Source organism: Cavia porcellus, unplaced genomic scaffold (genome assembly GCF_034190915.1).
Source record: "Cavia porcellus strain 051 isolate PalLab524CR breed Dunkin Hartley unplaced genomic scaffold, mCavPor4.1 scaffold_28, whole genome shotgun sequence".
NCBI lineage: Eukaryota > Metazoa > Chordata > Mammalia > Rodentia > Caviidae > Cavia > Cavia porcellus.
The window spans coordinates 35,475,684-35,503,336 of record NW_026947511.1 but is presented as its reverse complement, the minus strand read 5'-3'; the positions used below and the strand labels follow the sequence as shown (position 1 = coordinate 35,503,336).

At 49.1% G+C, this 27,653-nt stretch overlaps 1 long non-coding RNA gene across 1 annotated transcript; it reads left to right on the top strand.

Annotated features, from left to right (window-relative positions):
• The first annotated feature begins 293 nt into the window (after positions 1 to 293).
• LOC134473665 (uncharacterized) lies at positions 294 to 27,653 on the top strand. The gene is made up of 3 exons (XR_010044030.1): positions 294 to 670; positions 21,338 to 21,544; positions 27,552 to 27,653. It is a non-coding gene; the product is annotated as an uncharacterized LOC134473665 (long non-coding RNA).

Here is a 27,653-nt window from a genome sequence, read left to right as displayed (position 1 = left end):
CCAGGCCTGTCCCCCACAGCATGCGGCAATACGTTTTATGGGGGACACCACCCATGCGCCCATTTCACAGCTGGGACCAGGTGGACAGAGGCCAACTGCTAGGTCTCCTTATGCCCTAATGAAGCCATCTTCCAGCTGTTGCCGAGGGAACTCATCAGAACAGCTGGAGTCCCGCCAGCCCCTGAGGCTGAGCCTGCTTGGCACCAGCCCCTGGGAAAGCAAGCTGCAGAGTGCGAGCTGTTCCCAGAAACTGGAGACCAAGCGGCCGGGGGCTTCTGATAAGGCCTGTCTGATTCCCAAGCTGCCAGGCAGACTGAAACCATAATGGCCAAGTGGGGGATAGGGCGCTGTGAGTGGTGGGTCCCGTTCCATGGGGAGAGGCCACTGGCAGCCCACCATGACCCAAGCTTGAGCCATCGTTGGGGAGATGCAAGTAAGCTCCACGTCCCAACACCAGCAGCTTGCAGGCCCTGGGCCCTGGCTGAGATACAACCAGGACAGGAGCTCTGTGGGGGCAAAGTGGCCCCTCCCTGTCTTCAGAGCCTGTTCCCACACCGCAGCCTTGTCCTCAGAGCCACTGAGTAAGAAAGCTGGACACAGATCAGTGTCCTCGTTTGACACTGGAAGAAAAGGAGGTTCTGAGCTGGGAGGCAAACTGCTTGAGGTCACAGTGAGTAACATGGCTGGACTCAGCCACCTCCTGAGTCACCCCCCACCTTCTTTCTTTTCCTCTCCTTCCCTTCCAGCTCCCCCGACCTGTTATTAAGGCCCCCAAGAGCTTTAAGTGATTAGCTGGAGGTGGCACAGAATGGATCAGGCAACTAACAAGGACTCAGAGAAATCAGAGTTTCTGATTTCAGCTGTGTGGCCCCAGGCAAGTTTCTTTCCCCCTCTGATTCATCTCTTCATCTGTCATATACGATTGGCGCCAGGCACCAACAACCCAGACAGGACTGCAGCAGAGAGCAGATGTGTCTAGGTACAGGGCAGGCTTGGCCTCAGTCACTCAGGCTCAGTGTTCACAACTAGGGACTGCCACTGGCTAGGTCAGAACTAACTGAGGAGCAAAGACCCAAGGCAAAGCTCACCATGTCCTCAGCAGGTGCAAATGGACATAATAATACACAAAAGGGCATCGCCATGATGTGAGAGCGTCTATAAAATGCAAGGAGGGAGCTCAGGAGTGCAAGAACTTTTTGCCCACAGACAGGGGGCCCACGGGTGGGCCAGCCTCAAGCAGACAAGTCGGGAATTCAGAGGTGCATTGACTCCTTGTCCCCAGGGAGAAGACTCAGGCATAGCCTGGCACAAAGACAGAGAACACAGATGTGTACTATCTTCCTGCTGAAAGGAGAACACCCTGATACACTGGCCTCTTCTAGACTACTTGTGGGGGTACAGGGTGCACACTTCTCAAAGCAGTTTCATGAAAAGCAAGCTAGGTTGGTGGCAGAGAATCACTAAATCTTGAGAAGTCATTGAACGAGAAGGCCCAGCACAAATCCCTCCTCCAGTTCCCTGTGGTCCAAGTCCATCTGGCAACCATCTAAATGATGCAGGAAGGTTCACCGGCTGCAGGGCCTAGCCTAGAAACTTGAGACCCTCTGCATCCCCACCAGCATATCCGGATGGCCAGGTGGGGTCAATCAAGTGTGCTGTGAGGAGTCCCATCTGGGCCCTTTCTGTCCTCCCTGGGTGGAAAGCATGTCTGTTTCCTGTGTTTTTGATATCTGGACCCTGGAGTGGTGAGCAGGGCTGGCAGTTCATTGGCCTCTGGGCATGTCAATCATCACGGCTCTGCAATGACAAGAGTGGAGCCCAGGAAGGAGGGCAGGCACTGCAGCACTACAGGAAGGAGTCAGGCTTCCCACGGCTGTTGGAGGAGGAGAGGAACAGAGGCAGTGCTGGAGTGAGGAAGCTGCCCTGGAGCAGTTGGAGCCCATTCCTAGTTCTGCTCTGCGTGGCAGCATTAGTGCAGAAGACTTTGCACATGCATAGAAGCTTTGCCAGGCTAGAAGTTCCCGAGCCAGCCTTGCTAAAGGTGTTCCTAGAGTTGGCACTCTCCCCCACTCAGGTGTCCCAGCCAGTGACCCAAGTCCACTTTGACATCTTTCTCTCCTCACCCACCAGCCCACCAACCCTTTGCCAAGATTTGCTGAGTTCTCTTTGTCTTTTGATTCCCCTGCATCCTTGAAGCTCACCACCAGCTTCTCTACCTTGGGCCCTGCCCTCCCTTAGCACACAGCTTTCTGTTGTTTTTTTCTGTGTATGTCCTATAAGCCTTCTACCCCTCTCCACTTCCTACAAGAATTGCCTCCTGTTCTGCCATAGATCAGGGGCTGTGTTTATTTCCCTTACCCCTGGATCCTCCAAGACTTAGCACATTGCCCAGCACCATAGGTGCTCAATAAATATTTGTGGAGTGAATGAAGAAGGAAGCAAAGAGAGAGAAAGAAAAGAGGAACAAGGCCTTCTTGTCCAGGGAAAGTTAAATGACCAAAAGAGCAGGGTGATGGGAGGCTGGGATTTGGAAGAAGGGCCAGGAGCACAACATGTTGTCCCCCTCATGTTAGGCCAGATGGTTAAAATCCTGCTTGAACAGGCTGGGTTTGGCCCTTCTCAGAGTCTGAACCAAGCGTATTAAGAAGTCTCCGAGGTCATCTGGCTTTTTCTTTCTTGTGACTGTCATTTCTATAGAAGCCAGATGGGCAAGTTGGGTCTTCTGTTCAACTCACCTCCTATGACACTAAAATCACCATGTGTGTTAGCCAGCTTTTTCTTGCTGTGACAAAATACCTGATATGAACAGCTTAAAGGAGGAGAGATTTATTTTTGGCTTGTGGTTTCAGAGGTTTCAGTCCATGGTCAGCTGACTCCATTGCTTTTAGGCCTGTGATGAAGCAGAACCATCATGGCAGAAGGGCCTGGCAGAGGAAATCTGCCCACTGCTGGCAGCGAGGAAGCAGAAAAAGGAGGAGGAATCCTGGGAAGGAAAGGGCTGGGCATCAGGGTTAGTTGCCAAGGTGACACTTTTATATCCATGTCCTTCAGCTAGATCCCACATTCTGTTTCTATCACTTCCCAAGAATGCCATCGAATCATGATCTCATCAACAGATTAATTCACTAACGAGCGTGCAGACAATCACTTTCCCCAAAGCCCATCAGCTGACAGCCAAGCCTTCAGTACAGGAGATCAGAGAGACAGTTCAAATTCAAACCCTAATACTACGTATCAGTACTAAGAAGCCCCTAGGAGTTGAATAATCCCAAAGAAGAGACTTAGGAATGAGGGCAAAGCCCTGGCATACACAGGCTGCCCAGCATCCTGAGGGTGGAAACCCTCAGCAGTCCCCTGGGTCTCCTCCCCAAGGACCTCCGCAACTGCTCCATCAGGAATCAGCCTCCCCTCTCTGCCCACCCCAGCTGCTGCTCTGGCCTTGTGCCAGGTGGTTAATGCCGCTCCTTGAGTTTGGAGCCGAGAACTAAACACAGTCTCCCAGGAGCTTTGGAAGGAAGCTGGCCAAGCACAGGGGAAGAATGAGTCCCATCTCCCTGCCAGCGACAGACTCCATTCGCAGGAGGAACAGATATCCTCCAGACGGGTCACAGGGTTTGCAGAAATGTGACCCAGGTAGGGAGGGGGCTTGTCATGGGCTCCGTGCCAGATTCTTCAAACCCACCATCAGGTTCCACCTGGAAAAGTCTGGGCTTCTCATATCACCCTCTTCCTGCGCCCCTGCAGGTCCTCCTCTGCCTCACCCCCCTTCCTACCATCACAATTAACTCTCCATGGAGAACTTGGACATCACTCTAACCTCTTAATATCCTCTTAAAGTATCGACCCTCCACAGGGATTAGCATTGGCAAGATCCAGGACTTCACAAACGTAGCAAAGCAATAATGAGGGGCTGCTGGCGATGACCAATGGCTGGAGAGACCATCCCAGTATCTGTAAGCCCATTGGGACATCATTAATAGTACAGATAACAACATATTTTTTTCTGGTTTTACCATTTGCTTGTTGTGTAGATACAGTATTGATCCTTTCTGGATTCATTGTCTTATCTACACTATGGGGTAATACTTGCACTCTGATCAAATTGTATGAAAGTCAAATGCAACATAGAAGTCACTCACCTGCCACAGCATGGGTGTGCATTACCATTTCTTTCTTTCCTTCCATGTTCCAACTGTTTCCATGGAGAAGTGGGCAGAGCGGGGACTGGAATGGGATGTGGGGAAGGCTTTGTGGGCACTTGAACCCTGGCTTTCCCCCACAGCCTAAGGAAACTTGACCTTAAAACTGTTCCACCCATCCTTTGCCATTTTGTCCCAGGCAAGTTTGAAAATTGGAAACAGCATCTCAGATAGGGAAGCCCTGTCATAGAGAGACAAGGACCCACTCCCTGTCCTTTTCTCCACACCCTAGAAGTCATTCACCTTCTGCAGTGCTCCTTCAGATAGGGAGGTGATCCACAGTCACTGGCCCTCTCTAACTGGCACCAAGTCCAATCTTCTGTTGCTGTCTTGTTACCATAGAGCTCAGTGACTTAAAGCAAATGTTTATCTCATCTCATATATCTGTGGCTTGCCTGGGCAGCTCATCCTCCAGATCTCCCACAAGACTGTGGTCAGTAGTCCACTGGGAGGAAAGTCACTAGCCTGGCCCTCTCAGAGGGCTGGCTCATGACTCTAGGCTATTCCCTGAGGACAAGGCTGAGGCTGTTCACCAGTGCACTTATCCACCAGAGCCCTTGCCCATAAGATCACCTACACAGAGCCTCTCTGTGTGGCTTGACCATCTCGTAGCATGGCAGCTGGCTTCCCAGAATGAGTGTCCCAAGGTGCCCTAGCAGAAGTTGTAAGGCTCCTCAGAGACTAATCTGGAGGTCTCACAATATCACCTCTACTACATTCTATTGGTCAAACAGGCCCAGATTCAGGGTAAGAGGGAGAAAAGCCCACCCAGTAATGGGGAAGAGGAACATGTGCCTTTGTGGCAGCCTGTCAGCACCTCTGAAAAGTGCAACCATGCTTGTGCCCATCAGCCTTCTCAGGAAAAGGACCTGTGCCTAAGTGGGCAGAAACAAGCACTTCTACAAGAGTTGACCTACCTGGGACTTTCCTGCAGTGCCATCAGCACCAGGGGCTACCCTGGAAGAGTCACAGCTGAGTCCCCACAGGTTTCTGGGAGCTGCCCATCTGCTTAGGGGGTCTAAGGACCTGCTTCTGAGCTCTCATTGAACAAGCACTCACAGAGCACTGGGCTCATTCAGTCACCAGCTGTTCGTTAAGGCCTAGTCAAGCTGGCCAGAAAGGAGTCCACCATGGGAGGGGAAACAGGGATCAGTAGAAGACACACATGGATTCAGACAGGCACGAACGGTGTGCTACACAGCAGTCCTCAGGGGTACAAACCCAGAGGGGCAGAGAAGAGAGGGGTCTGCTCTGAAAGAAGAAACCAGGGAGGCTTCTCTGCCTTCCAACCCAGCCCATGTCAGGCTCCAGGAGGTGAGAAGGGAAGAGGAAAGGCCCTCAGTGAGGAGGATGCTGAAGGCAGGGCAGGCCCTCTGCGTTGGCCGCCTAGGAAGGAGGACAGGCCTAGGCACGGGGCTGCCAGGGGAAATGCGGCAGGGACACAAGGCAGGGAGCTGAAGACCATGAGAATCTTGAGGTTTTAACCACAGTGAGCCTTTGAACGACTCTGCCAAGATCAGATCCACCTTTGAGAGAGACAGCTAAGTTATGAGAGAAAGCAAGCCTTGGAAAGAATAGCCTGAGGAAGCATGATGGTGCGGTTATTTTGTGGTTTATCTTCTAGATTCCAAGCTCTGTTCCAAGCTCTTTTGGTGCATAAACCTAGTCAATGTCATGACAACTGTGTAAGCAGAGGTCTGTTGTCATCTCTCTTTGGTAGAGGAGACACTGAGCCTCGGAGAAGGCAAGTTTCTCACCCAGAGTCACAAACCACAGGAGCAGCTGTCTGCTTCACCACATGGCTGGCCCTGTGGTGGTCCTGATGCAGGTGACAGACACACACAGCAGGGCTCCAGAGAGAGGTGAGGAGGCAGGTGTGTCCAGCTCCCCCAGCAGGCAGTGACTGCCCAGAATAAGGGAACAAAGGTCAGGCCAGCACTGAGTGCCCATCACCAGCCCACAGAATTGTAAACCTGTTTGTCCTGCAGCAACATGGCCACAGTTGTAGCCGGTACTCTTCTTCAGGCACCATGGCAGCTGATCCTCCCAACACCAAGGACAGTGATTGAGAAATAAGGCACGGAGCCACTGTGACAAGCGATCCTTCTCAGGGACCCATGAGACAGAGACAGGCACATCTCACCCTGGTTCCACTGTCCAGGGACCGTGAAACATGCCTGCTGCTCCAGGGCCCTCAAGAGCCTGCGCCCTCCCTCCCTGCTGAGCAGAAAGGGAGGCACCAGTGGCGGAGACGCCCTGCTGGAAGGCTGGTGGCAGCAGAGCGGAAGGTGTCGCTTTGGAGCTCACTCGGTCAGTGGGGATTTCCTGAGGGGCTGGTGCAGAAAGTGGAAAGCAGATGCTGGATGGGGACAAGTCGCACTTCACAAGCAGTTAGCGCAGCTCAGTCCCCCGGGCACACAGAGATGTGCTCTGCTCGCTGGCATCGGGAATTGGAGCAGCCCAACCTGTCATCTCATTAAATCTTCAGTCACTGTCCCAACTGTCACACAGCTCTGGCTGGCTCCCTGGTCTTCCTGCCTACACAGCACAACAGAATGGCCTCCTGGTAATCATGCTGTGCACACAGCAGCACAGCCCCTCACCCCCTGGCATTTAGCACCCTGCTTATTCACTTATGCCTTTGTGATGTCAGTCAACCATGGCCTGCAAATATTAAGTGGAAAATTCCAGAAATAAACAGTGCACACATTTTGAATTGTGCCCCCATTTGAGCAACAGGATGAAATCTCCCACGGTCCTCTCTTGCTCTGGACACAAACCATCACTAGCTCCCAGTGTATCAGTGCTAATGAACATCTGTCTATTAGCTACATTAGTTACTTTCTTGTAGCAGGGACAAAATACCCAACACCTCCAACCTAAAGGAAAGGAGTTCTCAGAGCACTCGGCCCATGGCTGGCTCGCTTCAAAGGCAGAAACAGCACGTTGGAAAGACGGTGGAGAAAGGTGCTCACATTATGGCAACCAGGAAGCGAGCCTGGCCCCTCTTCATCATCACAGTCAACCAGATTAATCCACAGATGGGTGTGATGCTCCCAAAATCCCGTTCTCTTCCTAAAGCCCCCACCTCATACCAGGCACTGCCTCTGAGAAAATGAGTTTTTTGGTGGATATTTTAGATCTACACCACAATAGTTATTTACCAGCCTTCTGGGTTATCAGATTGACTGTCAAAGTCTAAGTGTTTGTGTTCAGGTTACACTTATTTAACTTAATAATGGCCCCAAAATTGCCAGCAATTCAAGTATGCCAAGAGAAGCCATAAAGTGCTTCCTTAAAGTGAAAAGGTAAAAGCTTTCAGTCAAAAAAGGGGGGAGTGGAATAATGCATACCAAGGTTACTAAGACTAATAGTGAGAATGAGAAGGAGCAGCACATTGCATGATGGGTAGGGTTGGTACTGGCCACAGTCCCTGCTGGTCACTGGGGAGTTGGAGCATCTGCTTTGGAGGAGACCCCCTCAATCAACCCCACAGCAGGGCAGCAGTTGGGAGAATCAAGCAAGTGAGATATTACTCAGCAAATCTGTGGCAGTCAGGATTCAAACCCAGATCGTGCGATCCCACAAGCAGTGCTCTGTCCTCCCCTCTGCTCTGTCCCTTTCCTCCTCGTGTCCTCAAAGCCTTCAGTTTGGGAGCTCACATGGACCATGCCTGATTACCAACCACACGAGAGACTCCATTCTGCCTGAAGACACCCACTATGAGGGGCCAGGCTCTGAGCAGGTGACAATGAAGGAAGTCACATCGCCAAGAGAGGACCCAGAGAAAGGGAAAGATGCAGAGGCAAGGCTTGGCAAACTGTGCATCCCAAAGTGAGTCCACCATGTTACTTACGTTCTCTTTGCTAAGAAATTACACCCGACACCTGCATCTGTCATTTTGGCTCATGGCTTTTCAAGAATTGAGTCTGTAGTCACCTGCCTCTGATGCAGAAACAGTATGGTGGAAGGTCTGGGTGGAGGACAGGTGCGTACACCATGGTGGCCAGGAAGCAGAGGGAGAAGGGAAAAGCTGGAGAAGGGCCCCCTGTGAGCCGCCACCCCTGATCAGACCCTACCTCCTTCAACACATTCAGCTATGGACTCATGAGTATATAGCCTTAAAAAAGCCCTGCCTCTGAGCACATAAGGCTTTGGGAGGACCGTCTCAATACAAACCATAACACACTGTATGTTTTGCTCATAATGTGTATCTTCAAGCAATGAAAGAACTTGGAGAGGAGCAGACTGGAGTTGTACAGCTAAGCTCACCAAAGCAGAGGAAAACTATGCAAAACTGCAAAAGGCAAGTTCTAGAATCTTCCACAGAGATGTCTGTCCCTAAACTGAACCCTGTTCTTAAACACTCTTGAATACAATGCCACCAGGCAGCTTCTATCCAGATCCATAGAGCCTCAGCTTGTCACTATGGGCCTGGGAGTGTCAGAGGTGACTCCTGAGCCAAACAGGAAGCAGTATGACAGCTCCCACAGGGTAATTCCTGAGTCTAGGTGTCCTATGTGCGTGCTGTGTACAGCACAGAAGCCACATGACAGTGTGATCTACCAAGAGTCTTGTCCCATGCTCCTTCTCCTTCTCCATCACACTAACATTCAAGGATTCTTCTCACACTAAACCCTAGTTAGTCCTAAGTCCCCAAGAGATGTTCAGCAAGGACAGCCTGTGGACTGGCTCCCTGGACTTCAATTTGGCCCAGAATTCAGCCTAGGGGCAGCCTGCCTTGTGCAACTGGCAGTTTTGGTTTAGAACTACTGGCTAGACATAGAAGGAACCAAGGCTTTGATCTTCTAGTCTGTAAGATTTCATTTAAATCACAAAACAATGTTACCATGTGGAAAAGACAAGAGGCCCTGTATTGATCATGTGTGCCATCTCTTCCTATCCTCTCAGGGTCACTTACTTTTCCACATTATGAGTGAAAGGGCTGTCACACAGAAGTTGGGGTACAGGAACCCTTCTCAAAGTTCTTCTCAAAGGCCTCTCCTAGCTTGTTTGGTCCAGGGGCAGATCACTGGATTCTTACAACCCATGAGCAGACCAAGCCAGGATAACCAGCCAGGATGAGCACAGCACCTCTAGCTGCTGCAGGGACTCAAGTGAACCAGCTTTTTTTAAATGAGGAGATTAGGTCTCGGGAGCAGTGAGGTCCAGGTCCAGAGATTCCCAAGGATGCTCTCTGTATCCTCTGTCTGTTTTCTACTCTCTATTTATTCTTCCTGTTAAAATTTCTCAAGAGGAAAAAATGAGGATCATAGGCATTTCTGGATTACATCTAAACAATATAACAAAAGATAAACAAAATAATAAAAAGATCTTGTAGACTTGCTCAAGGGGCAGAAATCCTAGGAAAGGAGTCTGGTTTTCCTGGCCTAGGCCAGAAGAGCAAGGAAACCAGGAGAAGGGGAAGTTAACGGTGGAAAGACAATTCTTTCTCCTGTTCTCAGGGCAGTAGAGTGTCAGCGAAAGGCCATCTCCTGGCGCCAAGAAGCCTTGCTTCTGTTACGCCCCCACTTTGCTATGTGGCCTCAAACAGAAGTACTGTTTTCTCTGGGTCCACCCTATTATAATCCAAATAGTGTGCATTGTAATCTAAATATTATAATTCCTTTTCCAGTCCTCCTCACAATCCGGAAAGTTATATTTGTAATCCCATTGAAACTTTATTGGAATCCCGGCAAGTTAATTCCAATCTACCACTTCCAGTGCAACCCACGGTGAGAATAAAGACACCAGGACATACTCAAAGGTATGGGCAACCAAGGGGTCGTAAGTCCAGTCCGAGTGAGGATATGGGCAAAGGCCCTCATCCAAGGCCTCTCCCAGAATTTATTATCTCGTGAAGAAGGGATTAGTTCAAGATGAGTGACAGTGAGGATGAAGGAAATTATGTGAGCAAAGTGAGCTGATCTAGTCCATAAAGAACAAGCATCTCTGCAATATGAGGGGAGAAAGATATGCAGAAAGACAAGTCTGCACAGTTAGACTGGAATAACATATGAATGAATTTAGGAGGCTGTTGCTTCAGTTTTTGATATATAGACTTTTGTATCCTGGGAAGCCCTAGTCTCTTATTTTGAGCCTCATACCCAGCTGATATTCCTGGAGCTTTCTGGCTCTGCCACTCTGCTTCATTCAGTCATTTAACAGGGAACACAATGCAAGGAAACAGGAAACTATCAGTTGGCTTTAAAGATTACATATCAGTACCTTAATTAGTCTTATGTGCATTGCTTAGAGCCAATTTAAGGAATAAACAACCTAGCCAGCTCTGTACATATCAGTACACAGAGACAGGGCCCAGTTTAAACAATGCAGAGGTAATAGTTCTGAGTTCAAGGAGAGCAATCCACTTGGTCTTCTACAGCACTCTACTTTCTCCAAAAAGTGAAAGAGGTGGGCTAGTCAGTGTCCACAGCCCTTATCTGCCTGGATCCTTGGCAGAAGACATGGTGTAGCTGGCCTTCCTGGCATTTAACTCTTTGCCAAGTGGATCCACACCACCTATTCACTTAGCCACACTTCCCAGCCATCAGTCCTTTCAAGCTCACCACCTACAAACCAGCCACAGACAAAACATCCACACAGCAATGACGAAAAGGAGACAAGTGTCTTTATCAGCACCCTCCACTAAGCCTCCCAAGTTCTAGGCAGGAAGGATCTGACCTCCTGCTAGCTTATCCCAGGTTAGTTAACAAAAGCCGCTTGCCCATTGAGGGTCCTCCCCAGGATTGTTGTGTCAAATAGTCCCAAAAGACAGGAGTCATAAAGTGACAGCTGCAAGGAAGGGAGGTGTTACGATTTGTGTCTGGATGTCCCCCAAAGCCTTATATGCTTGTGGGGTGTTTTCTGAGGCTGCTGAATCTAGAATTTAAGATTGGTTCATTGTCTAGGGCTGGGATTAAGGGTCTGAGTGCTACATCCACCCCAGGGCAGGTAGCCTGTATACAATATAAGGTAGGGAAATGTCGATGTCCGCTCCCGGCCGGCAGGAAGGACACACGACAAAGTCTGGTAGTGGACAACCTTTTCTTTTTATTTTCCTTCTCCGTACAGCCTGCCCTGGGTTCTCCCAGCTGAAGCCTCCTCTGGTCCGCTCCCCGCGGCTCCTTTTGTGCTTCAGTCTGCCCCAAAGCCTCTACCGGTCCGCTCTCCGCGGCTCCTTTTGGGCTTCTACTTCCGGGCTTCTATCTGGCTTCTACTTCCGCCCAGGGGTGGCACCGGTATATATACGGGTACAGTGTCCAATCATGTTAAAGTAAGCAAGGCAAGCTGATTGGCTAACATCATCAGTTGCCAGGCAGACTATATTGTTGAGCGGGTTGTTTACGCGGTAAGCAGGAAACTAACATATTCGATGGGAGGGGTAATCTACCTCAGGCCTCACTCTTTACTACAGGCCTCACGTCCGCCAAGTGAGGCGACCGGGCTCGGGGCTGCGGCTCCCAACATCTCCCCCTTTTTTATTTTTTATGAATGTGCGCATCGTAGCCCTTCCTGGACTGGGTGCAGAGGCTTATGCCCTATGCGTAGGCCCACCGTAGGTCCTTGGCTTAGACCCTGGTCGGCCGTCCCATGGTCTGCCAAGGCCCTGAGGCCCTCGTCCTTTTTCTAGGGCCAGGCACAAACTGGACGGAACCTGGATGCACACAAGCTTGCACTCATTTCCTCTCCGTAAAGAAATCCCCTCGGAGAGAAATTTAGACCTGGGCAGCATCTAACAGTCCAGCGGCTTACGTGCAGGATGGGGTAGGGCCTGGCTTAGGTCGAGTCGTGCTGGGGAGGCACGCTCTTACCCGTCATTGACTCACCTACCCTGCTGTGTATTGTCACCTTATGGAGGAGAATGAGGGATGCCCGCCATATCTAGACTCGGTCGTGGGCCAATTGAGCAAGCCATGCATATGCCTGAGGATCTTCTTGTCCATTTCGGGCTACCGCTATTTCTATTCATCTTATTGGTTGGTCTGTGATGGATCTCCAGTAGGGCAGGTCTGATCTTCAGTCGAGGGCTTTGTTGCCCGTGTCAGTCTCTCCAGTATCCACAGTGGTTCTCGTCCCGATTCCTGTGGGAAAACACAAACCGCGCCTCGGTTCCAGCTGACCACTGGATCCGGGCCCATCCATTGTCCTGTCAGGACATCTTTCCACTTCACCCACCCTTTATGGTTGGGGGAAGGGTTGCAGTGCTCCACGGCTGGGGAGCAATTATCATTATTTAAATTTAAAAAATTGTGTGTGAATAGTGCCATGGATAATCGTGCCTTTGGGGCCAGGCCTTGGCCTACTCCCCCTTTTTGTTTTTGTAAAATTTCTTTGAGGCTTTTATGAGCCCTCTCAATGATTCCTTGACCTTGGGGATTGTATGGGATACCATGTTTTAATTGAACCTCCATCATTTTGCAGAACTCATTGAAGGCTTTGCCTATATAGGCTGGTCCATTATCAGTTTTTAATATTTTTGGTTTGCCCCATGCGGCCCAAGCTGCCAGGCAATGATTGATCACATTAGACACTTTTTCACCTGTTTCTGCTGTTGCGAATATGACGTGAGAACAGGTGTCTGTGGAAACATGAACATATTTAAGAGTCCCAAACTCCTGTATATGTGTGATGTCCATCTGCCAAACATCACCAGGGATCAAACCTCGAGGGTTTACTCCCATCGGTATGGCAGGTTTGTATGTGGCACAGGAGTCACATAGTCGCACGATATCTCGTGCATCTGCTCTAGAAACATGGAAATGGTTTGTTAGTGTCCTGGCATTAACATGAAATTTATCATGGAAGGCACGGGCTCGCTCGATTGGTGTTAGTAAGGTAAAAATCCATAACGGGCGAGTGGCAGTGTCAGCAGCCGCATTCCCCTGTGTCATGGGCCCTGGCAGGGATGTATGTGCTCTTATGTGGGTGGTGAAGACCTTATGGTGTCTGTTCTGAAGCAATGTCTGGATAGACAGGAACAGTCCAGCCACTGTGGAAGTGGATCTAATTAAACCGGCAGTCTCAAGCACTTGCATAGCATTGACCACATACCTAGAATCGGAGACAATATTAATGGCTTTTGAGAACCGTTCAAGAATCATTTTAACGATTTGCAGTTTCACCACCTGAGGCTGATCTGGTTCAAATTGTATGGTAACCGGGGGCTTGCCTAGGATCACATAGGCGCCTATCCCCGTCTTGGAGCCATCTGTGTATATTGTAGTTGTTGGGACTAATGGCTCAGAGGCAGTAACCTTTGGAAAAATTATAGGGTGCTGAGTGACAAATGACAAGATAGGGTCTTTAGGGTATTGATTGTTTATATCCCCATGGAAAACACATCTCAGAATGGCCCAAGTATCTATGCAGGCAGCCAGGGTCTTGATCTGGCTGGCGGTATAGGGTACTCGGATGGCTTGTGGTCCTGAGCCAAAATGTTGGACAGCTCTATCATGCGCTTCAAGGGCCAATGAAGCGACTGCCTCCGGGTAATGCTTTATGACTTTTGCAGGTGAGACCTTAGGGTGTATCCACAGTAATGGTCCTTTTTGCCAAATCACCGCTGTGGGCTGTAGACTAGTCTGTAGCAAACAGACATCAAAGGGTCGCCCTGGTTCAATTCTGTGTAAGGTAGCCCCACCTAAGGCTTTTTCCACTCTCTGTAAGGCAGCTCTTGCCTCAGGAGTGAGCCTCCTGTGGGAGGCTATATCTGGGTCTCCCTTTAGAAGGTCGAACAGGGGTTTGAGATCTGAATTTGGTATATGTAAATATGGCCTAATCCAATTAATGTCTCCCAATAGCCTTTGCATGTCATTTAGGGTCCTAACGCCATCCGTCCTAATGGTGACCTTCTGTATAAGTCTGGAGGCGACACTGAGGTCCACACCTGCTGACCCAGGGGTGGCCCTTGTTGAAGGCTGCCACCCTGAGCTGTCCTGTCTCTGGGGCGGGGGCCTGCCTGTGAAGGGGGCCCCCTCTGGCCGTTTTTTGGCCCTCTAGCATCTCGTCCACAAATACGGTTGCCCTGAGCATCAAAGACCGACCTACACTCCTCAGCTTTGTGTGATCCCTTTTTGCATCGCCCACAAACATATGGTTTTTTATTCCTAGGGCGAGGCCTAGCATCTGCATTGTTTGGGCAATGACGTTTAATGTGTCCTGGCTCCCCGCAGGCAAAACACCCTTTAGCCTTACATTCCCCTTCTAACCCGCGAGGTCCCCTCTGCTGTACAGCCGCGGCCAGGAGAGCAGCCACTCCCGAGTTGGAGAGCGGCCCCCCTATCTCTCTGTATATCCTAATCCAGGCATTGAGGTCCTTGTTCTTATGAGGAGCTATCGCTGCCTTGTACTCCTTTGTACACTGTTCGAAAATCAGCTGCCTTACCAGCGGTCGAGCCACTCCCGGATCAGAAAATATCTTATCGGCAGCATCTTGCATTCGGGCCACAAAGTCAACAAATGGCTCTGTGGTACCCTGAATTATTTTTGAAAGACACAAGGAGGCTGTTCCGGCACCACTTACCTGTTTCCAGGCGCGGAGCCCTATGGCATTGATTTGTTCATAGACAGTGCCGGGGAACTGGGTCTGGTCATCAGCGTGCCGACCTTTTCCCATAAGCATTTTCTTGTTCCACCCCCGGTTTCCTCGATTGGCGTTTTTCTCAGCCTGCTCGGCAGAGAACTTTGTATACCAGGCTCGCCAATCCAGGTAACTGCCCGAGGGCAGACAGGCCTTTGCCAGCTGAATCCAGTCCGCGGGGGTGAGGGGCCCAGAAGACAGATTCTCCAGCATGGCAATGGTGTAAGGCGCAGTCGGCCCAAAGGTTGTAACTGCATTTTTAAGTTCTCTAATCTGCTTTATCTCAAAAGGCTCCCATACATTGCGTCCCTGGCCCATAGCTACTTGTACAGGAAATATCTCGTAGGGGCCACTATCTATCCCAGGTGGATGTACCTCATGAGACAAGCGTCCCCCCTGCCAAAGCCGCCTGTAAAAATACCGACCCGCCGGCGGCGGAGCATAAGACAGCGGCCGTGATTGGGCGGAAAATGGGGGCCCGTGCATCACTTCCTGTTCTGGCGAAAGGGGAGGGAGCTCCCAGGCGGCCGCCTCGTGGCGAGGGACCGCCTCCCTCTCGCGCCGGGGCGCACTCAGGAGCTCTCTACTCCTCCGCAGACCAGGTTGAGCAGAGCGCAATTCGCGGCGTGACACTGGAAAAGAACCCTGCGACTCCTTATTGAGCGACTTAGGCTCCTGACAGCTGGTCTCTTTGGCCTCCTTGCCATTCAACTTTCCCTCGTCCTCGGAGTCAGACGACTCCGAGGCTAGAGCCCCGTCCTTCTCCTTAGCATCTTTGTTCCCCTTGACGGGCCCCTCTCGGGAGCTCCCTGACTGGGCCTGCTCAAATACCCTGCGTACTTTTGTAAGCTCTTGAGAGCTTTCTCCACAACCACCCTCGCTCTTAGTGTTGCTACCTAGCATGTTTCCCATTTTTTAATATGTTACTCACCGCGTGAGGCCCAAGGAATCCGCCACTTACGCGTGAGCCTGAGGGGAGTCTAAAAGCCCTGTAGGTGCGCGCCACCCAGAGCCCAGGCTTATCCCCAACTCACCTGTCTCGCAGCTCTGTACTGGAGCGTTGTCCACTTCCACGTCGCGGGGGTGATCAGTCCCCGTACGGGCCACCAAATGTCGATGTCCGCTCCCGGCCGGCAGGAAGGACACACGACAAAGTCTGGTAGTGGACAACCTTTTCTTTTTATTTTCCTTCTCCGTACAGCCTGCCCTGGGTTCTCCCAGCTGAAGCCTCCTCTGGTCCGCTCCCCGCGGCTCCTTTTGTGCTTCAGTCTGCCCCAAAGCCTCTACCGGTCCGCTCTCCGCGGCTCCTTTTGGGCTTCTACTTCCGGGCTTCTATCTGGCTTCTACTTCCGCCCAGGGGTGGCACCGGTATATATACGGGTACAGTGTCCAATCATGTTAAAGTAAGCAAGGCAAGCTGATTGGCTAACATCATCAGTTGCCAGGCAGACTATATTGTTGAGCGGGTTGTTTACGCGGTAAGCAGGAAACTAACATATTCGATGGGAGGGGTAATCTACCTCAGGCCTCACTCTTTACTACAGGCCTCACGTCCGCCAAGTGAGGCGACCGGGCTCGGGGCTGCGGCTCCCAACAGGGAAAGAGGCTTACTTACCTCTTGTGTTCATCTTGCTTTTGCTGTCTTCCATAGCCAAGAGCTGCTGCTCCTCTGGCACGCCACCACCCTGCATAGGAGCCAACTGATTTTGGACTGAAATCAGCACAAACTGTGAACTAAATAAACCTTTCCTCCCTTAATTTTGCATGGCAGGTATTTTGTTTAAAAAGAAACTAAGATAGAAGGTGACTTATCCCTGAGCTCATGCCCTAGTCAATGTTGGAGCCAAAGTTCCAATCTAGGGTTCCCCAGCCTTGGTTTTCAGTGTGGACTTAACTGGTGCCACCTTCTGGAGAGACCACGATACAACTAGAGAGCAGAACAGCCCTCCTTGGGACTTGACTCCCTCAGGAATCTTATCTTGCTTCCCCAAGCAGCTCACAGGAGCTGAGTTGGGGAACTGGCTCTGTACACCTGTTTCTGCCATTGCCTGGGTATTTTTCCCTCCCAGAGCCTGGGTACATGCAGGGTCACCCTGAAATGTGCTTTTTACTCCTAGACCTTCGAGCCACTTCCTTCACCACTGCTGCTGCTGGTGATCATGTACCCTCTTTCCCAAAGCTCTCAGTGACATTGTGTCATGCTCAGGATAAGAGGCACAGCGCTTCTGCAGCCCACCCGGCCCTGCAGCCCGGGCCATGCTGACTCCTCAGCTTCTCTCCCTGTCCAGAGTCCCTGTCCAGTTTTTGCCTTAGCACACCAGCTTGCTGTGTCCTTTGGACCTTTCCACACTTGTCGTTCTCCTCCTCTGATTCTCCACTGGGCTCACCCTGCACTTTGCTCTATCCCCACATCGCCTCTTAGAGATGCTTCTCCAGCATCCCATTAAATCTAACTTTGTGTTCCCTGAACATTCTATTCAAAGACTAATTCTTTTTCTCCTAAAATACTTGTGACTGCATGAAATCCACAAGGTATTTAGTTAACTGCTGACTTCACTGTCTTCCCAATGAGAACACATGTCCCATACAGGCAAAAGCTATGCCTTATCCTATGATGTCCTTTTACTCCTAAAACAGGGTCTGCCCATAGGGGACCCGCCACAAGTCAATCAATAAGTAAACCATTGTAATAAAATGATAGCTCAGAATTAGAAGGAACTCGGATGCCCCTAGTGTGCGTACTACAGATCTTATTTGTGAAGTTCTGGTCTGTGTAAATGATGTGAGTCATTCAAAATCAGGATGTCAGCACCTTTCAATCATGCCCCTGTGTGTGATCCCACAGAAAAAAATTACCTTCTGGTGACCAATCTGACAATGAAATGAAGAAATTGCATTTATAGCGGCATCAGAAAGAATAGCTAGGAATATATTTTTTAAAAAAAGAAGTACGAGACTTATATTCTGAAATATAAAACTGCTGAAGGAAATGAAAAATGTAAATAAACAGGAAGAAAGCATATGTTCAAAGATCAGAAGACTTAGTATCACCGAGGTAGAAATGCTTCCTATTTGATCTACAGATATGGTGAAATTCCTAACAAAATCCAGCTGGCTTCTTTGAGGGGTGGACAGGCTGGTCCCAAAATTCATCCAGAAATTCAAGAGACCTAGAATAGCCAAAGTTGGAGGACTTACACTTCCTGATTTCAAAACTTACTTCCAAGTTACAGTAATCAAGACAGTGTGGTACTGGCATAAGAACAAACATGTAGATTAATTGAATAAAATTGAGAATCCAGAAATAAATTTCCACATTTACAGTCAATTCATCTGTGGCAAGGGTGCTAAAAGATTCAATGGGAGAAATAATAGTCTTTTCAACAAAATGGTTCTGGGACAACATGCAAAGAACAAAATTGGATTCCCATATCACACACCATATGCAAAAAATTCCTAAAAGTGTATCAAAACTCAAAATATAAAACTCCTAGAAGAAAATAGAGGGGTAATTTTTACAGTTTTGGATTGGATAATAGTTTTTTAGATGTGACCTCTACTGTACAGCCAACAAAATTAAAAATAGAAAAATTGAACTTTATTAAAATGTAGAACTTTTAACTTCAAAGAATATGATCAAGAAAGTAAAAAGCCAACCCAATAAACAGGAGGCAAAACATGCAAGTCACACATCTGATAAGGAGCTTGTATATGGCATATATAAAGAACTCATATGACTCAAAACTAAAATGGCAAATAATCCAATTAAAAATGGACAAAGGATCCTGAATGAAAATTTTTCCAAAAACTTGAATAAATGGTCAATAAGCACATGAAAATATGCTTAATATCTTTACCCATCAGGGAAATATAAATCAAAAGCCACAGTGAAATGCCACCTCATATCCATCTGGAAAGTTAGAATCAAAAAAAATCAAATAACAATAGTTTGCAAACATGTAGAAGAAAGGAAACCTTAATATACTGTTGGCAAGTGTAGAAAATGGTATTGTTAGTTTGGAAGACAATAGGACTGTTCTTTAAATGATTAGACGTATAATTAACTAATGACCCTGCAATTGCACTCCTGGATACCTCAGTTCAAGGCGGTACCTCAGTTCAAGGACTTAATTCATCCTACAATTCTGGGGAAATGGCCGCATTTCAAACCATCTTCTTCCTGTTCCACATGTTCAAACAGGTAAGAAGACCACAGTCATGTTTGTCACCTGATATGGAGTTTGCAAATGGAAGCAAAATTTGACCAAATTCTTCTGTTGGTGAACCAAATTATTCCCCAAAAAGAAGCATTCATGGACTCAGGAACCTCTGTATTTGAGAGAAATAAAAATATGCCTGCACAAAAAACTTGTACATTCATGGGCGATATTGTTCATAATAATCAAAAGGTAGAAACCACCTAAACGACCATCACTGGAAAAATACATGAACAAATGTGATAAATGCCAACAACTGAATGTTTTAGGCAAGAAAAGAAATGGTGTACTCATTTGTGCTTCCACTTGGGTGAATCATGAGAACATTATACTAAATAAAAGAAGTCAGTCACCACAAAAAAACAACAAATTATATGATACTAGTCATATGAATGTCCAGAACAATGGACCTCAGACTTAAGATGAAAAGAAACATAAATTAGTGATTGCTTAGGAGTTAGAGTGGTAATAGTGAAGGGTACAGGATTTCTTTTTGGATGACAAAATGTTCAAAAGTCAACTGTGGAGATTGTCACACAACCCTATATATGATCAGAACCATTGATTTATACAATTTTGATGGGCAAATTGTATGGTATATAAATAATATCTTAATAACACTGTTATTTTACAAAAGGGAAAAATCATCTTGCCAGCCATTCTTGGGTGAATTTTCACCCAAGAGAGAGATGCAAACTAGGGCCAGTTACTCATTTTCTGTAAACTTGGAAGAAGGCCCTGCAAAAGCACTGGTCCTGGGTAGCTCATCCAGATTCAAGGACAGAAACATCCGGGGAGCTGTTCTAGTGTTCCATAAAACATCTCATATGGCCAGTCCAATCAACCTCAGATCCACCTGGAACCCACGTCAACAAGCACCATGAACATGACAACACCACCACCAGAAAGGGTACCAGATCCACCCCTGTCTGTTTGGAGGGTGGAGCACCAGTACCTAAGCTGTGATTCAGTTCACACTTTTCTGGCAGGATCAGAACTGAGGTACTGCGCACAGGGAGGGGCCAACAGCCTAGAGCCCAGGATGGATCAACTCATCAGCATGCTGGCCATGTTGGCTTTTCCTGCCTCACTTCCTGCCACGCATCAAACCTCACTGGTGCTATAGCTGCATGCACTTCTGCCAGTGCCTGGGCCACGCACCTCATGGGTGTCCCTTCCCCCAACAACTTTTTCCACACCAAAGCCCAAAACCAATGTGGGAGAGAAGTGTTGTCCTCAGAGGACAGATGATGACACTGAAGCTCCAAGTCATCACATCCTTCGGCCACATCTAGCAGGCAGAGCCAGGATTCCAAATCATCCCTCTCAGGAGCCTGTGCTCCTCTCAGAATCCCAGGAGGCCTCTACCAAAGGACAACTTCTCTTTCTGCCTTCACACAGGTAAAAACAATGAAGGAAAGGTTGCTTGGAATGAGCTCACTAAAGTTTCTCTATCAGCCTTGACCCACAGACTCACTATGCCCTTTGGTATGTTCTCCACTCTGCCTCTTCCATCAGTTATCATCATATTTGTTCCCTTCGGCTAAAGATTCAGAAAAGGCTCCCTATGCCATTGCCTCTGCCTCTGCCTCTTCCTGATCCCTTGGTGTGTAACCCCAGTACAGCCTGGCTCGACTCTGTCTCTCTGGCTCTGACGCCACCCACAGGTCTTCATGCAAACCTAAGGCATTCTCTGGACTTGCACCCAGGGCTTCTCTGCAGCAGGGGACTCGACCTCTCTCTCTCCCCAGAACTTGCTTTCTCTGACTCCTTAGCAAACACCTTCCTTTGGTCCGCTGGGTAGCAGCACAGTTGGGGACAGGTTAATACCTGCTCCCTGTGTCCCACTGCAGGTGTACAGTGATGACACCTCACCTCTGGCTCAAGGGTCCTCTGAGCCCTGGTACCCACCCCTCAGCTCACCTGCAGCCAAGGCCAAAAGCAGAGGGGCTGATGCCCCCAGGAGACAGCAGCAGGCACAAATGGGAGCTGCATGACAGATGTGACAGAGGAATGGCCTGTCCTTGGGAGGGGGAATTTTTTTTTTTTTTTGGAAAGTTCTATGAAATGCCGTGGTTCCTTAGGGAGTCCTAGAGGGCTTGAGCCCCTTTGCCATGAATGTGTGCCCTCTTTAATGGCTTCCTTCCTTCACATTCACCCCTCAGTCATGAAATTTCCCTGAAAGCAAACACTACCGAGAACCAGTGCCATCCTGGCCCACCGGTCCATGCTTAATAAATGCTTGTGGATCAAAGAAGCAACATTCATCCTACTTTCATCAAACTGAGAAAATTTCTCTGCCTCCCGCCTCATGTAAATTTCTCTTCCTCCCTCCACAGGACTTGGTGGGGATAAGATCCTCAAGTTCATGGCCTTCTCTGCACCACAGCGCCAGATCCATGGGGCTCAGCTGGGAGAAGGGCAACGAGCTGCCTCTGCAAACACTTTGGCCCCAGTGTGACTGTGGTTAAGCTTGTACACAGCCTGCACTCTTTGAGGAGGAAGCCTCAGGCAGCACCCCAAGGAGAACACCTGCTCTGTCCTGGGTAAGCACCTGGGGAGTGGAGCTCCTCACATGCACCCTGCCTGTGAGATTTCCAGAGAAGCCCAGGGAAAGACAATGGGCCTGCTGGACAGCATCTGTGACTAGGGGTGCTGGGTAGGATCCAGGTGTAGCCCCAGGTCAACCAAGTGAAATAACTTCCACCCAGGCCAAGTAGGAGAACTCTCAGCTCCAGGCCCTGGGCTAGCAATCAAAGCAGAAAGAATGGTTGCAGAGCAGGACCTTGTCCTCAGGTGACAATCTAGTGGAAAATATGCCCAAATCCTGACTTCTGGAGCCCAAGTTCCAATTAAGAACAACAACAGTAATTAAGAAAATTAGTTCACATGTATGGAAGGCTCACTCGACTTGCCAGGTTCACTGAGCATTTTGAAGGCATGAAATTATTTATTGCCCACAGTCGCCCTGGGGTGACACACTGGGACAAGCTCTTACCAGCTCACAAAGGCCAGTGGTTACATTTTCAGGAATTTTACAAGCTGAGCATTAAATACGGCCATTGTTAAAGAATTAAATTACATAAATTCACAATTAAATTGTACCGAAAACAAAAGCAATAAATACTCCAAAGTCATCACTTCCCAATTCTCTCCCGGTGTCCCATTGTTCTCTGTGCACTGGGGTGGACCCCGCCCATTGTGTCTTCATGGTGGAAATGTACTGTACAGGCTACTGGGCACCCCTTCCAAGAGCTGCATTTGGTGACGTCACTGTGGCCAAGGACAAAGGCTGCAGACCAGGGCTTGATTTCTTTGTTGTGGCTGATTTTCCGAAACTCAAGAAGAAAATGCAGAAAACATTTATCATCCAGTTCAGCAAAGTCTGTCGTGCCCTTGACAACAGTGAAGTTTGCACACACTCCTCATGTTCTTCTAATTTTTACCTTAATACAAGTAAGCAAAAACACCAACATCCAGGCAGAAACGGCACCCAGCGAGCCAGGTGTGAAACATTTCCTAGTCTGTGTGGCCTTGGAGGAGGCACGCACCCCCATGAGCCCATTTTGCTGTGAAGTAAGCTTTTTTTCAGATGCAGGGTCCTTCCAGCTTCTGTCCACAAGTGCCTCTGACACTCCAGCCACACAGCAGTCCGCAGAGTCCCCTAGAAGTCCCCTGGGCCTTCTCCCTCTGAGCTCTTTCATAGGTTGTCTCTTGTGGCTGGGGAAGCCAGGAAGGCTTCACAGAGGAGGTGATGTCTCTGCCTGATGCTGAGAAGTGAGCAAAAGTGTAGGACAAAGACGCCTCACATGGCCCAGTCGATCCTTCTGCCTCAGAACCCCGGCTCCCCTGCATGAACAATGATTGCTGAACAAACAATCCCATGATGGAGGAGGCCCTGTCTGTCCAGCACCCAGTGGGGACCCCAGTAAATGCGCAGGCTGCAGGCTCAGGCACACTGCTCAGCTTTGAGACCCGCAGTCATGCTAGCTGTGAGCTGCGTGCAATTGGTGTCTCAGAACTCCGTCTGACCTACAAAACTAGCAATTTCATATGTTCCAACCTAATAGCCTCTCTGTGACTGTGTAAATGGGGTTAATAGTAGCATCGCTCTCCAAGGATTGTGGGAAGAGTAAGTGAATTAACACCTGTGTGCCCACCTGGGCTGGAGCCTGGAACACAGCTCACAGACGATAGCAGCCACATTGACAGCAGCCAGAGCTCAGGTCGTACCTACTATGTTCCAGCACTGCCCAAGCACGCTGTCTCCCCAGCTCCTCCAATCACCCTGGTAAAGCGTCCCGGTCTCAGCCCCCACCTCAAAGAGAAGGGGGAGGAGCCAGGCAGGTGGAAAGCTCACTGAGTTTGAACCACAGGGCTGAGATGCTGGGTTTCAACCCAGCAGTTCGTGCTGCCACATTAGGCCCCTGAGAGTTATTAATGCTCTCGACCAAGGATGCTCCCACAGGTGATAAGCGGACCCACCTCCCTAAAAGAGCCAGGCTTTTAGCTTATGCAGACTGCAGGTGCAAGACCGGAGGGGGCTGCAGTGAACAGGCAGCTGGGCAGGGAGCCTAAGAAGTGTCCCATGGAGGCTGCTGTCTCTAAGGTATTTGTTCACCGGCATCTAGTGGGTGGTTCAGGATTGCCAGCCAGGATGGTACATGAGGCCAGCAGTCAGGAAGATGAACTGGCCTTTGGCACCTCCTGGGCACCTGTGGATTCTGACCACTGTGACCTTTTGAGGATGATGAACTGTTCTTGCTTCTGCCTTCAATGTCCACACAAGTCCACCTTCAGCCAATCCTGACTCAGAATCCACAGAGAAGGGAATTCTGGGAAATCCATCTGGCCAAACCCCACAGAAGCCAGTCCATGGCAGATGGGAATTCTGAGGATTGTGTCACCCAGTGAGTCCAGAAAGGGGCAAACAGTCTGGGCAACTGACACCTACAGTACTGACCAGAGCCCATTCCTCAGCATGGTATTCTGTACCTTGCCCTTTGGACACCTGCCCCTCGCCCCTCTTTCAGGAGTGGCCCCACTTGATTCTCACCATCTGCAAACATGCAAGGACCCTTCCTGACACTAAACCATAACAGACTGTTCCCTTGGCCAGTCATGCCTTTCTGTGTTCCTTCTTGTCATTGGTGTAGACACTTGTTATTGTCCACTCTGGTCAGCAGACCTGGTCCGTGTGTCCATCTCATCGTCCATACAACTCAGTGTCTCAGGGGAAGCAGTGTCCTTCTCAGGATGGGTTCTATGCATCTAAGCCAATGAAAATGGGATGGCCATGGTGACTTCTTGTACCCGGGGCAGGTTCTTTTCCAAACAGGCCCAGTCCTATTGTAGTCCCTGCTTGGGAGAGTGATGCTTCTTCTCTCCCCACTGCCCAGTGTGGCCCACCGCCATCTCTTTCCTGTGGGATGAAATGCACAGCAGAAAGAGAAGGAACCTGAGCCTGGTGTTATGGCAGAGCTGTTATCAACACACTGCCTGGGTTTGGGATTATTCTTGTCGTCATCTGTAGTCAGGAAAGCACCCTGAGAACTAAACCATGTGCACTTTTCTGGTCACACCCTCTGAAGCCTGTTCCAATGTCACCTCTTCTGGGAGCCCTCCTTTGTGTGCCTACAAAGCCCTGAGCCTCTATCTACTCTGCAGCTCTGGTTTCCAAGGCATCACCTCCCTCTGACTTCCCAAGTTCTTCAAAAGCAAGCCATCTTGCAGAGACCAGAGCAAAATAAGTGCATCTGCTAACTGTTGATTCTCATTTCCCAGGCATTCAGCAAATGTTTACTGAGTGCATCTAAGACAGTGAGGACCAGGCAGGAGGTTACATGTCTGCAGGGGCCTGGGGACAGACAAGCTGGACACCTGCACGCTTGGCTTCGGCCAGAGGCAGGACACAGCTCAGTGGAGGGAGGAGCGTGACTTAGGCTTTGAGGTCCTGGGCCTCCTTCTGGGGATGGGGCACAGAGGAGCAGAGAGGCAGAGGAGTGAGCAGGAAAGAGAATCCCATGGGCTGAAACCAGGATGCTAGGACAGGATGTGTCTGAGACAGGAGCCACCCCTCCCATGGCTTTTAAAAAGGAGCAAGCATGCATTGCCTCTCCATCCAGCTCACATGGGCAGGACTTCCCAGGTACCCTCATGGACAGATGTTAACATTAGCTATAAAGCCGCAAGTCCAAGGCCAGGCACAAGAGGCTGATAACGCTGGGGCAGAGAGCAGTATCCCTTCAGTTCCTGAAGAGGCTGTGCTAAGCTTATGCAAACCCATCCACTCCAGATGGATCCTGAGTCCTGAGTAGTGCCACATCCAATGGACAGGTGCCGTAAATAGCTCGGATAGGAAAGAAAGACAAATGCTTGTTCATGGGCCACATGTCAGGCAGAACTCACGTTGCCAGTGATAGAAACCAAACTCCAACCTGCTGGGGCCAAAAGGGGCTCTGTTCACTCACAGAATCCAGAAGGGAGTAGGATGATGAAACCCAGGAAAGCAGGAAATGGTTGGGCCTCAGAACAACAGGAAATTTCTCCCTCTCTCTCGTCTGTTTCTCTCTTTATGGCTCCATCCTCTCTCCCTGCAACCAGCTCTAAGCAAGGCACAAGTATAGAACATTTGCTTGAGATAGACCCAGGTTGGAGGCGTGCCCAATGCAGAACCAATCATCTACAGCCACGTGAGTAAAGGTGTCATAACCTTGAGCAAGGGCTTGTGGCCATCTCCAGGTGAGCTAGCCAAGACTAAGAGAGCAGAGTCCCAGAAAAATGTGGCAGCACCTATGGGAACCTAGTGGTGGGAACAAGGATGGTAAACATATCTAGAGGAAGGAAGATGTTTAAAAAGAGTGATGTCCCAGATAAAGTGAGCAGAATTTACGTAGCATGAGCACAGGTCAGAGAGCAAAAGTCAGAAAGATAAAAAGATACCATGTGGAAAACAGCCATCCAGATATACAGAGATTTCTCTTCTTTAGGACTGGCCAATCCAGTTTGCATATGGTGCTAAAGCCTGTCCACAACAGACATCACCAATTGATCACGGCAATCTCTTCCAGCAAACTTAGACTCAACCTCGGAATCCTCAGCCCAGCCTTCTAAGTAGACATGACCAGTCAACTGGAGCTGGAAAATGACACACATATAACCCATTTTCACACTGTAATACTGTATAATAAAAATTGTATGGGGTCTTTGTCCCTGGTTCCTGGCACAGAGGTTCAAAAACATTTAGAATTTCCTGAGTGATAAGGAAGTCTTTTGTTAGTCATAATAAGCACCTCTTAGTCTGACTTTCTGCCAAGGAGGTGATTCATGGTAGGCTCTTAAGACAGATTCAACGGAAAAATTGGTCACACTGTAAAGATCGTGCACATGATTAGGGGCTGCAACTTTCACCCCCCCCCCCCAGCCCTTGGGGAAGAAGTGGAGCTGGATATTGAATTCAATCACACAGCCGATGATTCCATCAATCATAACCTCCCAAAGAAACGTCAGCTAAAACTCTGAAATGATAAGGCTGGGGAGGGTCCCAGCTGCTGGGAGGGTGCTGCACCTCAAGGCCCATGGGGAGGGATCTGTAAGCCCTGCCACTCCATCCCTTCCTGTCTCCAGGCCCTGCTCTGTGTGCATCTTCTTCCTGCTGATCACACATGTCATTTATAATAAGACAACAGCCATAAGTCAGTTTTCTCTTGAGTGCTGTGAGACACTCTAATAAATTCCCAAACCAACTCAAGGGGTGTAGGAGCCCCCAGACTTGTACTGGATAGACAGAAGTTCATCTTAAGTCAGGGGAAATAGACCAGATTCCATTACAATGTGAGACTCAGTCAAGAGCCAGGGTTGGAAGGTTCCAGGGTCACCCCACATGCTACTTCCAAATATGGACACTCAGGAAGGACAAAGCCAAGCACCCACCTAAACCCAGATCCAGAACCCATGAGGATGGCCATATCCACCCCATGGCTGTTTTTTTAAATAAAGTTTTATTGGAATATAGCCATACCTATTCCTTTACATAGTATCTAAGGCTGCTTTCAAAGTACAATAGTGGAACTGAGTAATTGTGACAGAAACTGTGTGACTTGCCCAAGCTAAGCCATTTATTGTCTCATGCTTTGCAAAAAACAAATTAATGACCAACCCACAGCAACACAAGGTGTTATCCAAAGCAGCACAGTAACCCGCAGACTCTTTTCCAGCACCTTATCTTATTTTGAAGCTTTGGGTAAAACATGGCATTCTCCCCCATCTCCAATGCTTTTGTGAGCACATTTCCCATAAAACACTTAAATTACTGATTCTGGTTACATGACTGTCATGGTTAATGTCAGTGGCCCCCAAACCTCATGAATTATGGACTGGACTGAATCTAGCATTTGTGATTGGTTCATTGTCTAGCACTTGGATTGGTGGTGTGTGTTTTACCCACCCAGGGGTGGAGCCAGGATATGATGTAAGGGTGGGAAGAAGGTCTCTCTCTCTCTCTCTCTCTCTCTCTCTCTCTCTCTCTCACTGGTTCACCCTTGCTGTTTGCAGCTGCCATGAACTGTGGCCCCACCATGCCACCCTGCCTTGAAGCCAACTGAGAATGGATTGAAATCTCCAAGAACTGTAAGAAATAAACCTTTCCTTCCCCAA